We start from the raw sequence: 12,500 nt of genomic DNA, 5'->3' as shown, positions 1-12,500 counted from the left end.
CTACTTGAGGAAATGTGATACCTAAACATGGGAAACCCATCCTAAACTCAAATAGTTTTCTCTTCGTATCCTGGACTTGATTTGTTTCTTCGCATGTACGAAACATGTAAGCAAAATTCTCTCTCTCTCACTCTCTCTCTCTCTCTCTCTCTCTCCCTCTCTCTCTCTCTCTCCTCTCTCTCTCTCTCTCTCTCTCTCTCTCTCTCTCTCTCTCTCATCTCTCTCTGCTCTCTCTCTCTCTCTCTCGCTCTCTCTCTCTCTCTCTCTCTCTCTCTCTCTCTCTCTCTCTCTCTCTCTCTCTCTCTCTCTCTCTCTCTGTCTCTCTCTCTCTCTCTCTCTCTCTGCACACACACACACACATATATTCTCACCGTCACACAAACATGCTCGTATAGATACATACATACCTGCATACATACATATATACATGAATGTATATTGGGTTGTCCGGGGTGTTCGTGTCGATTTTTAAAGGAAAGAAAAAGGTCAATAAATACTTGCCATTACATTTTTAATCAAACAAATATGAACCATTTTGTTGCACAATGTGTCTCCATCTTTCCTTTAACTTGAAAATACCCTCTTCCCAGAATTGAGGTGGTTTCATGGCAAAGAATTCATCAAGGTACCTTTTTACGTCATCCAAGGAATTGAATTTTTTGCCATTAAGACTATTCGTCAGAAGTGGAAATCCGAAGGAGCAATATCTGGTGAATATGGAGGGTGGGGTAACACATCCCAACCGAGCTGCAGCAATTTTTGTCTGGTTCCCAAAGCATCAAGTGCCGAAAATAAACTTTATCTTCCATTTTAAAGGGTTACAGAATTAATACAGATTATAGGAACGTAAACCTTCTTCCACAAAAAGATAGCTTAAACTGTGCTCTAAATGGAGGCGTAGTCAAATCCTATTTTATGGACTCAAGCATGTTCTAAATTGAGTCAAAAGATAAGCTACTATAAATCGGCACAAACTTTCCGGACAACCCAATATATCCACCCATCTATCCATACATGCATTCATACATACATACGCACACATACATATATACATACATACATACATACATACATACGTACGCACACATACATATATACATACATACATACATACATACATACATACATACATACATACATACATACATACATACATACATACATATTGATTTCAAATTTTGGCACAAGAGCTGCAAGTTCGAGGACAGTGTGTAAGTCGATTAGGATGAGAGTGGAGGCACTATGGCCCAGTGGTTAGGGCAGCGGACTCACAGTCGGAGGATCCCGGTTTCGATTCCCAGACCGGGTGTTGTATGTGTTTATTGCGCGAAAACACCTAAAAGCCCCACGAAGCTCCGGCAGGAGGTGGTGGCGACCCCTGTTGTACTCTTTCGCCCCAACTTTCTCTCTCACTCTCTCTCTCTCTCTCTTCTCTCTCTCTCTCTCTCTCTCTCTCTCTCTCTCTCCTGTATTTTACGAAAATAAACAAAAGACGAAGGCAGGTGGAGTACAAACAAATGTATTAGTATGGCGCTCAGGAATAGAAATAGAACAAGATTTTACGTTTCGAGCCTACGCTCTTCGACAGAATGATACACAGAAAACAAACAAGGAGAGAAACAAGGAGAGAAAAAATGCGTGTAGGAGCTAACGATCTATCATTGTGTTCTGACTTCGGGCAGAGGTCAGAGGTCAGACACTAGAGAGACAGTAGGGGAGATAACAGGGTCAAGTGACTTCCAAAACGAAGGTGCCCCCAACATAAAGGTGCGTGTGTGTATAAGAGAGTATGTATTTGCGTGTGAAAGAGGGCTGGTGGTCGGGACGTGTGTATGTATGTATGTATGTGTGGGTGTGGAGATGTGGGGATGGGTGTGTGGGTGTTGTGTTGTGATGTGATATGTGTATGTATGTGTAGGTGTAAAGATGTGGGGATGGGTGTGTGGGCGGTGTGCTGTGGGGGTGTTGTGATGTGATGTGTAAAGTTGTATGGTGTAGTGTAGTGTGGAGTGATGTGGTAAGGAGGTGGGCGAGAGTGGGGAAAGCCCAAGTGGGGTGTGGGTTCGGCTGGGGGTTGGGGTAAAGTGGTGGTTGTGGGGACAGTGAGTGGGGGAGAGAAGAGAGGGGAGGGGGAGAGAAGATGGGGAGGAGGGGGAGATGAGGAGAAGAAGGGAGGGGAGGAGAAGAAGGGAGAGGAGGAGAAGGAGGGAGAGGAGGAGAGGAGGTGGGGGAGCGGACGGCGGAGAGGAGGGGAGTGGTAGAGAGAGGAGGAGAGGTAGGGGGAGCGGAGAGAGTAAGGGGAGGAGAGAGGTAGGAGAGGATGAGAGGTAGGGAGAGGAGAGGTAGGGGAGGGAGGAGACGGGAGAGGGAGAGGGAGAGAGAGGGGAGAAAGAAGTTTTAGATGAGTGTGAGGGTGGTGTTTGAGGCTGGTGTTTGTCGTGATGGAGGGTAAGAGTGGAGTGATGAATGCTGACCGAAATGTCGAGGAAGGAGACAGAGGTGTTGGAGATAGTGCAGGTGAAGTGGAGGCCAGGATGGAAGGATTAAACGAAAGAGAGGAAGGAGTCTAGATGTTCACGGGAGAGTGAGGTGGCACCGATAATGTCTTCAATGTAATGACCGTATAGTTCGGGAGTGGGACCAATGAAACTAAAGAATATTTGGCCTCAACATAGCCAACGAACAGGTTCGCGTAGTTGGGGCCCATTCGCGTTCCCATGGCCACTCCCGAGACCTTTTGGTAGAACTCGCCCGCGAACGAGAAGCAGTTAAGAGAAAGGACAAGTTCGGCCAGAAGAATGAGTGTAGAGGTGTCGGGTTCGGGGTTGGGGCGGAGGTCGAGAAAGTGTTGAAGTGCCCACAGTCCTTCGTGGTGAGGGATGACGGTATAGAGGCTCTAGATGTCCATTGTAAAGAGGAGTTTGGAGGAGCCGGGAAGAAAGAAGAAAGAGTTGAAAAGCCGGATAGCATGGTTGGTGTCGTAGATGTGAGAGGGAAGAGACACCACTTGGGGGGCAAGGACACGGTCGAGATATTTTGAGATGAGCTCCGTGGGGCAGTTACAGGCGGAGACGATGGGGCGGCTAGGGTTGTTGGGTTTGGGGATTTTGGGGAGGAAGTAAATGGTGGGGGTACGTGGGGTTCGCACAATTAGGTTGGATGCGGTGCGGGGGAGACGGGAGGACGAGATGAGGTCGCGGACAGTAGAGGATACCGTCTGTTGGTAGCTACGTGTGGGGTTAGAGGGCAGAGGGAAGTAGAAGGAGGTGTCATTGAGTTGGCGGAACGCCTCGGCCCTGTAGAGGTCCGCGCTCCACACCACCACAGCTCCACCCTTGTCGGCCGGTTTGTTGACAATGTCAGTGCGCCGTCGGAGGGAACGAAGAGCCGAGAGCTCGGCCGGGGAGATGTTGAGGCGGCGGTGGCGCCTGGAGAAATTGAACCGCTCCAACGCGCGCTGACAGGCACCCGCGAAAAGATCCACTGCTTGGAACTGGCCGGGGGCAGGCGTCCACTGGGATCGTCGGCGGCCCAGGTCAGTGAAGCAGTCCTCCTCGTTGGGTGTGGGTGGTATGTCGCGGAAAAACGCACCCAACCGGTCGCGGCGCACAAAGCTGTTGACATCAGCACGCGTCTGGAATTTCTTACAGGATGGAGTGAGGGGGATGAAACGCAGACCCCTACTGAAGACGGAGCGTTCCGCCGCAGAGAGGGGAAGGTCTGGAGGAATCGTAATAACAGACTGAAGTGGAGAAGGGGTGGATCGAATAGAAGTAGGAGGCGTGGATGAAATAGGAGTAGGAGGGCTGGTAGGGCTGGTGGAGGTCTGAGGGAGAGGGAGTGGGGAGGTGTGTGGGGGGTTGTTATGAGGGACAGTGGGTTTAGGTGTGGGTGAGTGGAGCCTATCGGGGGGGAGAAGGGTAGTAGAGGAGTTGGGGTAGTGGCGTCGGGTGTGATGGAATAGAGGAGTGATTGGAGTTTACGAAGTTTGGTATTGGAAAGAAATTGATGAAAGAGGTGATTTAAATAGATAATGAAGCGCAACGTGTTTTGAGCATGGAGGGCGGCAGAGAGGAGAAAAAGATGGAAAAAGCAGGAGGGAGAATGCAGTCGATGGTATGTAGTTTAGAGAGATTGGAGCGAATGGTGGCACGCATAAGGCGGTAGGATGGATGAAGCAGAGTGGAGAGCAGGGTGGAAATGGAAGCGGAAACCTTTAGGGATGAGGCGGTGATGTAGGCAGCGGCTTAGAAAAGAGACGTGGCTAGAGAAGCGGGTTTTTTTTTAAAAGGAGAAGAGAGAGGTTAATGGACGGCTGAAAGCTTTTGGAAGGAAGTAAGCAGAGGTAATCTTTCAGACGATGGTGGAGAGTGAGGAGGTAGGATTTATAATCCGGCATGGTGGAATCGCGAAAAAAAAGAGAGAAAAAAACTAGATAAAAAAAAGGCGGTAGAAGCATAAAATAAAGGCAAAGAAAATGGGACAAATAGAAAAAGAAAAGAAAAGAAAAGAAAGGAAGCAGAGAGACAGAAGGAGGCAAAAATAAGCGGGTGCAAGCAGAGAGAACAGAGTATGGACATCCAGAGAAGGAAGAGGCGATAGAAAGGACAAAAAATACAGGAAGTGTGGAAAGTATGAAATGAATGTAAAAAAATAATATATGAGAAAAATAAAATGAAAAAAATGAAAACGAAAGAGACAGTTTTTACGAACAAGTTCAAGGTTAAAAGTGTAAACGTCGTGGTGTATTTCAAGGATTTCACATCAATAACAAAGTCACTTTGATCCGTGTAGGAGAAGTGCAGCCAGAGGGTAGGTGTTCTTAGAGGTAAAAAAATTCAATGGAGAGGTTAGTGTCCGTCGAGGAAAAGTAAGAGTTGGTAGTGGTAGTGGTAGAATATAGGATAAAATTGAGACCACGTGAGCGCGTGATATATAACGGAAAGGTTTACGAAAATAAGCAAAAGACGAAGGCAGGTGGAGTACAAACAAACAAATGTATTAGTATGGCGCTCAGGAATAGAAATATATGTATGCATGTATGCATGTATGTATGTATGTATGTATATGTATATATATATGTATATATATATGTGTGTGTGTGTGTGTGTGTGTGTGTAACGAAGTGGCGGCTCAGTGGCCCAGTGGTTATGGCAGCGGGCTTGCGGACGGAGGATCGCGGTTTCGATTTCCAGACCGGGTGTTGTGTGTGTTTACTGAGCGAAAACACCTAAAAGCTCCACGAGTCTCCGGCAGGGGGTAGTGGCGACCCCTGTTGTACTCTTTTGCCCCAATTTTCTCTCACTCTCTCTTCCTGTTTCTTGAGTAACGCTGCGATGGACTGGCGTCCCGTCCAGCTGGGGGGAACACATACGCCACAAAACCGGGAAACCGGGCCCATGAGCCTGGCTAGGCTTCAAAAGGGTGACGTTTTATATGTAACGAGGAAAATATAGGGCCGAGAGCAAACAAAACAATACAGAATGAGCATACGAAAGTAAATAAATGTCACTTAAGGCGATGGACAAGGACGAAACAAGCAAGAAACGAGCAAAATATAGCCTTAGGGCCAAAAAAACGAGAAGGGTGGGTAACGCTTAGATGGCACTCTGAAGGATTAGAAAATAGCAAATAGCAAGACATTGGAACACAGAGAATTTACGATCGGTCAGTGTGAAAAGGGAGAGAAAGGAGAGCCGGCCACGGATCAAGTGGTGTGAAACTGAATATTACCAGTAGGTCGATAACTGATGAAGAATTAGGGACTTTCTGTGTGTCTCACGTCCGATTGTATACTCGGTGGTCGTTTTTTTCTACCCTGTCGTTGTCTATTTACAATACATTTTTTTCATTTATTATGTAACAGAACGGAACGCACCCTAGCTTTTATCAACAGTAATTTTTATATATCCATGCGACTCTAGTTCTTTCTCCTTCCCTTTAATCGCTTGCTATCTTACTTCTATTTCTAGCCTTCATTCTTTTTCCTTGATTTCTTGATTTCCTCCTTTCTCCTTTCCCTCAATTCATCCCTTCCCTTATTTTCTCTCTGTCGCTTGCTCTCTCCTTTCTCTCTTGTCTTCTTTTTCCTCTGACTACTGCTATCACGTGTCCCATGGTCAGCCCACCTTCTTCGTCCCCCCCTTTCTCACACCGGTTGCATAGTTGACCGGCCGTGAATTTTGTGTCCCACTGTTTTGCTGTTTATTGTTTTCAAATTCTTATGGGTGCCTTCTAAGCGTTACCCACCATTTTCGTCTTTTTGGCCCTTAGGCTATATTTTGCTCGTTTCTTGCTTGTTTTGACTTAAGACTCTATCATCTTGAATTACATTTATTTACTTTCAAAAGGCCACTCTATATTGTTTTCTTGCTCTCATCTCTATATTCTTCACAACTTCCATTTATTAAGTAACGGAACGCAACGCACCCGGGCTTACAAATATATATATATATAATATATATATATATATATATATATATATATATATATATATATATATATCTATATATATATATATATATATATATAAATACATATATGTGCGTATGTATGTATATGTATGTATACACACACATATATATATATACACACGCGCATATACTATATATATATATATATATAAGTCCACGGACTCCAAGCAATATCTACCGTTCAACTCATGCCACCCCAGACGCACTAGAATGAATTAACCTGGCAAAAAGGATTTGCGCTATAGTATCAGATACAAGCACCAGAGACACAAACTACATGAGCTAAAGGATACACTCATCAGTAGGAATTACCCACCATCATTAATTGATATAGGTTTTCAACATGCACTGAAATTCAACATCCACGAGCTCAGAGGTCCCAAACTAAAGAAGGAATTACAGCCAAAAGTCCTGCCATAAATACCCACCCACAAACTCCTAAACAATGAGGCCTTCGACACCAACCTTCAGAACATTCCTTTGCTAAAACGGACCATAGAACGAATCAAACGCACGCCGTTATAAAGAGTAAAGGACAACCCAAGTCAATGAAAATTATTCTAACACAAGCCCGAGTGTACTCGTCAAAACATCGAAACCGACAATATAAAAAGCGGAAGACCTAGCTGTAGTATATGCGTCAACCTAATTGAGGAATCGGAGTTCTCCTTCAAACAGGGTCAACGTTTTACAGTGCAAAACAATTTCACGCGTGCTTCGGAAAACCTGATATATGTGTTCACTTATTCAGGGTGCCGAGAGCAATATATTGGTCAAACTAAAACCGGCTACGCCAGAGGATGACCGTACATAGCTTCTAGATTAAAATTTGGGAATACGAAAAAATAGTATTAAATGAACATATCGACATTTGCGCCACTAACCAAACTTTAGAATGTTTTCCCGCAATGAATTTAGGAACAATACAACCTTTAATCAGCGCATTAGCTTAGAATCATATTTCATCACAAAATATAAACCTCTTTTGAATGCTTCCACTACAGATGGTACTACTACAAGGATCTTAGAATAATACCCAAGCAAATATTAAAAACGATAGATGCATTAAAACAGTCGCTATCCATGAATTTATTTACAACAGTTCCTACCAGTACTGCTACAACCACAATAAGTCACGTTTAGGTCAATTGACTATTAAAGTAGATTCCACAGAACTATTTCTTCAGATCTGCTACTACCTACCGAGCGTTCACACAGGAAAAGAAAGACAGACAGGCAGACAGACAAAAAGAAAATGTTCTACCTATTTGAAGACTATGGAAATATTTAGAAAATATTTCACTTCACATTTTCTTCAATTTAATTGTTTTACTTCTTAATTAATAACCACCTTTGTTTTCATATTAGTTGAAAGAGTCGAGATGACTGAAAATCGTACTAACCATCACAAAATGTATTTCATGTTAAAATCATTTTAGTATTTTCTACCTTGACTTATTTTCTTTATACATATCAACTCATACATTACTTTTCAACCTTATATATAAATATATATATATGGGAGAATTCACAAAAAAACAATAATTGAAGACAGGTGGTGTAGATAACAAACAGATGTATTAGTTTAACGCTCAGGAAGTGAAAAGGTCTTTAGCGTTTCGAGCTTACGCTCTTCCACCGATAAGAACACAGAAAGAAACAAGGAGGGAAATAAAGAATGTGAAGTGGGTATATATATATATATATATATATATATATATATATATATATATATATATATATTCATATATATTATAATATTATATTTTATATATTATATTATATTACAATTATATTACATTATTGAGGCCTGGATTTATAAAGCGGGTTACTCGGTTTTTTTGGTGGGGGGCGTATAAAACACCGAAATCGCAGCATTTTCCTGCAAGTGACACCTTTGCGTCGCAAGCTTCAAGGTCAGTAACATTTGAGAGGAAGACTTAAATAAATGTAATCGACTTAAGTGCTTGGCTCATACTTTATTTTATCGACCCCAAAAGAATGAAAGGCAAAATTGACCACGGCAGTGTTTCAATTCGCAACGTTAAGAGTCACAACGTAATGTTGTAAAGCATTTTTTTTTTCGTATCATTGATGATAGGTTTTCAAGTAGTTACTACTTGAGGAAATGTGATACCTAAACATGGGAAACTCATCCTAAACTCGAATAGTTTTCTCTTCGTATCCTGGACTTGATTTGTTTCTTCGAATTCTATCGAATGCTTAAAACTACTTGTTTACTCGTTTCTTTTTGTTATGGAGGTGGTTGTGAGCTGTGCTAAAAATAACACCGAAATAACGTTTTTGAGAGAAATCTTTTAAGTGCGTGTTATCGCATTAAATGCATATTGAACGCTTCAAGCTTCGAAACAAGTGTTGTTTACAATTATTGGCAAACACGAGCTATTTTCAGGATGCTGACAACAGAATGTGCAGTCACGCACAAAATGACAGCTTCCAAATCCTGATTCCTGACTGTTTGAAAATAATCAAACTTTAAACCCGTATCACTTTTTAAAAACATTTTTCTGGAAAAATATATAACTCCAGAAATTCAACTTGGAAAAGTATGTTATTGTGCCAAATTTTAAAATTTTGAATAGGCGTAGGAGTAGATGTGTGGTAAGTAGCTTGCTAACGAACCACATGGTTCCGGGTTCAGTCCCACTGGTGCCACCTTGGGCAAGTGTCCTCTACTATTGCCTCGGGCCGACCAAAAGCCTTGTGAGTGGATTGGTAGACGCAAACTGAAAGAAGCCCGTCGTATATGTATATATATATATATATGTGTATATATATATATTATATATATATATATATAATATATATAATATATATATATATACATATATATACTCTTTACTCTCTCTTTTACTTTTTCAGTCATTTGACTGCGGCCATGCTGGAGCACCGCCTTTAATCGAGCAACTCGACCCAGGACTTATTCTTTTGTAAGCCCAGTACTTATTCTATCGGGCTCTTTTGCCGAACCGTTAAGTAACGGGGACATAACCACACCAGCATCGGTTGTCTAGCAATGCTAGGGGGACAAACAGAGACACACAAACACTTACACACACATACATATATATATATATATATACATATACTTACGACGGGCTTCTTTCAGTTTCCGTCTACCAAATCCACTCACAAGGCTTTGGTCGGTCCGAGGCTATAGTAGAAGACACTTGCCCAAGGTGCCACGCAGTGGGACTGAACCCGGAACCATGTGGTCGGTAAGCATGCTACTTACCACACAGCCACTCCTGCGCTCTTCCACCATATGTATATATATGTATGTATGTGTGTCTGTGCTTGTACCCCCAACATTGCTTGACAACCGATGCTGGTGTGTTTACGTCCCCGAAACTTAGCGGTTCGGCAAAAGAGACCGATAGAATAAGTACTAGTCTTACAAAGAATAATTCCTGGGCTCGATTTGGTCGACTAAAGCTCCAGCATGGCCACAGTCAGATGACTTAAACAAGTAAAAGAGTAAAAGAGTAAGAGTAAAGAGACTTTAATTTTTGAAACGCTGGCAGCCAAACCTACATACATAAATACATACATACATACATACATACATAATTCAAATTTTGGCATCTGGGCTGCAAGTTCGGGGAAGTGTGTAAGTCGATTACATCGACCCCTGTGTTCAACTGGTACATATTTTGTCGACTCTGAAAAGATTAAAGGGAAGGTCGACAGAATTTGAACTCACAACGTAGACTGACAAAATGCCGCATGATAATGATATTACCAGCCCGCTGCCTTTATAAATACAGATTACTAACAATTTAAAAAAATTTCCATATAAAGAAATTCGTTTATTAAATTCACAATGTTTCTAAGGATCAATGATGAGAAACCGAGATACCGAAAAATAATAAAATCATTCTCAAACAGTAAATACAATTTGGAGGAACCCATATTGGGCCCCACGTCACTGATTGTGTGTGTGTTTGTGTGCGTATGATTTTGGGGAGATTAATGGGTATATGTTATTTAGTGTGTTGAGTAGGGCACCTTCACTGTTTGGGCTACCTTGAGCCATCCACAATTGGAGTATATTTCCGCTGGATCTACTACAGAAATTTCGTAGTGTCGGTTGAGATAAAAGTGATAGATGAATGAACCAGAAGATGGATTTGGCATTAGTCTGCATAAAGACAGACGGATAGATAGATAGATAGGTAGGTAGATAGATAGATAGATAGATAGATAGATAGATAGATAGATAGATAGATAGATATAGATAGACATACAGACAGACAGACAGACAGACAGACAGACAGACAGACAGACAGAAAAGGTAGATAGATAGATAGATAGATAGATAGATAGATAGATAGATAGATAGATAGATAGATAGATAGATAGATGGGAATGTTTTAAGGAGTCAACTCCGGAACGACGTGGGTACAGGTTTGGTTTTACTGAGTGGAACCTTGACTTCTACTATAGCCATAAGCAGATTAATGGCTTGTGAGCATATTCGGTGGACATGAGGTGTGCAGAAGTTTGTCACACATATACATCCATATACATACATACATACATACATGCATACATACATACATACATACATACATACATACATACATACATACATACATACATATATATTAGGATGGTAAGATAAATATGTTGATTTGGGCACTGAAGAGATATCTGCCTTTGGAACTCATAACGCAATTATTAATTGTATAATAAGTGAAGATGGATAATGAAACGGTTGTAGGCATTACGTAATCGACAGTTATATAAATAAATTGATTTTGCTATAGTCATACCCTCCATTTTCTTTATCGAATCAGATGGAAACATCTATAGGGACTACTGGAACTCCATAATGTGTATAGTACTGGTGTCTGTTAAACGCTAATACTAACGCGCAGCGACAAATTCCAGTATTGACAGACATATGGATAAACCGTAGGAAGCTATGATGTAAGATATCTCTGGAAAGAGCAATCTCTTTCTTTACAAAATATTATATATATATACATACATACATACATACATACATACATACATTCATACATACATACATACATACATACATGTGTGTGTGTGTGTGTGTATGTTGCAAATAAGAAAATGGAGGGGGATATAAAATCGAAAAACATCAGCCAGTAAATATTCCATTATATCTATTTATTAAACATCATATATCCCCTCCATTTTCTTATTTGCCTTATAAATCCTGGGTAAATTTCCAATTCACCCCCACCCATACCTAGTATTCAATTCCAATATTGCCATGCAATAGTAAGCACTTGGTTAAAAATACGGAGGTACACATCCAGTAGTATATTGGATATTTAATATCCCTTAGATGGTTTCTTAACCTCTAACTCATACTGAAATATATACATATATATTATTTATATTATTATTTAATTGAAAGCCACGCATCCATTTTTTCTGCCCTTACACGTCTTTGCCAGTATATACACATTGAAGCTTTACTATAACGTTGCAAATATATCGACTGTTATTTCCAGTAAACATTGGTGCTTAGTTGCACCACTACTCTATATTTATACTTCTACCTTTACTGTGCTTTATTTAACTGGAAAGTACTACATTTGCATTGCAATATTTTATTTTTCATTCAAAATCTTTTCAGTATTCTCACTCTGTTAACGGCTAAGCGTTCAAGCGAGTGTACAGGCATTGATGTAGCAACATTTGAAATATTGTCCAGGTAAATCTAGCTGATGAAGTCTAATCAAATTTACGATAACAGGTACTGGATTATCCGATTCTGGGTTATCCTTTTATTTAATGTTCTTTTTAGAGATAAGACAATCTTTTTTATGTTTGCTACCCTCACACGTCTTTGCCAGTATACACACATTAAAGCTTTAATATTGCTATTTCCAGTAAACATTGGTGCTTTATTGTACCACTACTCTCTCTCTCTCTCTCTCTCTCTCTCTCTATATAATATATATATATATATATATATATATATATATATTATATATAGTATGTAAGTATGTATACTTACTGTTAATA

General features: G+C 40.9%; 1 long non-coding RNA gene across 1 annotated transcript in view; it reads right to left on the bottom strand.

The window, feature by feature from the left end:
* Positions 1-3,036: 3,036 nt before the first annotated feature.
* LOC118765776 overlaps positions 3,037-12,500 on the bottom strand; it is a 12,434-nt gene continuing 2,970 nt past the window's right edge. Inside the window, exons 2-3 of the long non-coding RNA XR_005001653.1 lie at positions 7,645-7,648; positions 3,037-3,046 (exon numbers count right to left, since the gene is read on the bottom strand). This is a non-coding gene — a long non-coding RNA (uncharacterized LOC118765776). The remainder of the gene's footprint in view (positions 3,047-7,644; positions 7,649-12,500) is intronic.

The sequence above is a fragment of the Octopus sinensis genome, linkage group LG13, assembly GCF_006345805.1.
Source record: "Octopus sinensis linkage group LG13, ASM634580v1, whole genome shotgun sequence".
Lineage (NCBI taxonomy): Eukaryota > Metazoa > Mollusca > Cephalopoda > Octopoda > Octopodidae > Octopus > Octopus sinensis.
The sequence above is the reverse complement of the archived record's forward strand: the minus strand, read 5'-3'. Positions and strand labels throughout refer to the sequence as shown.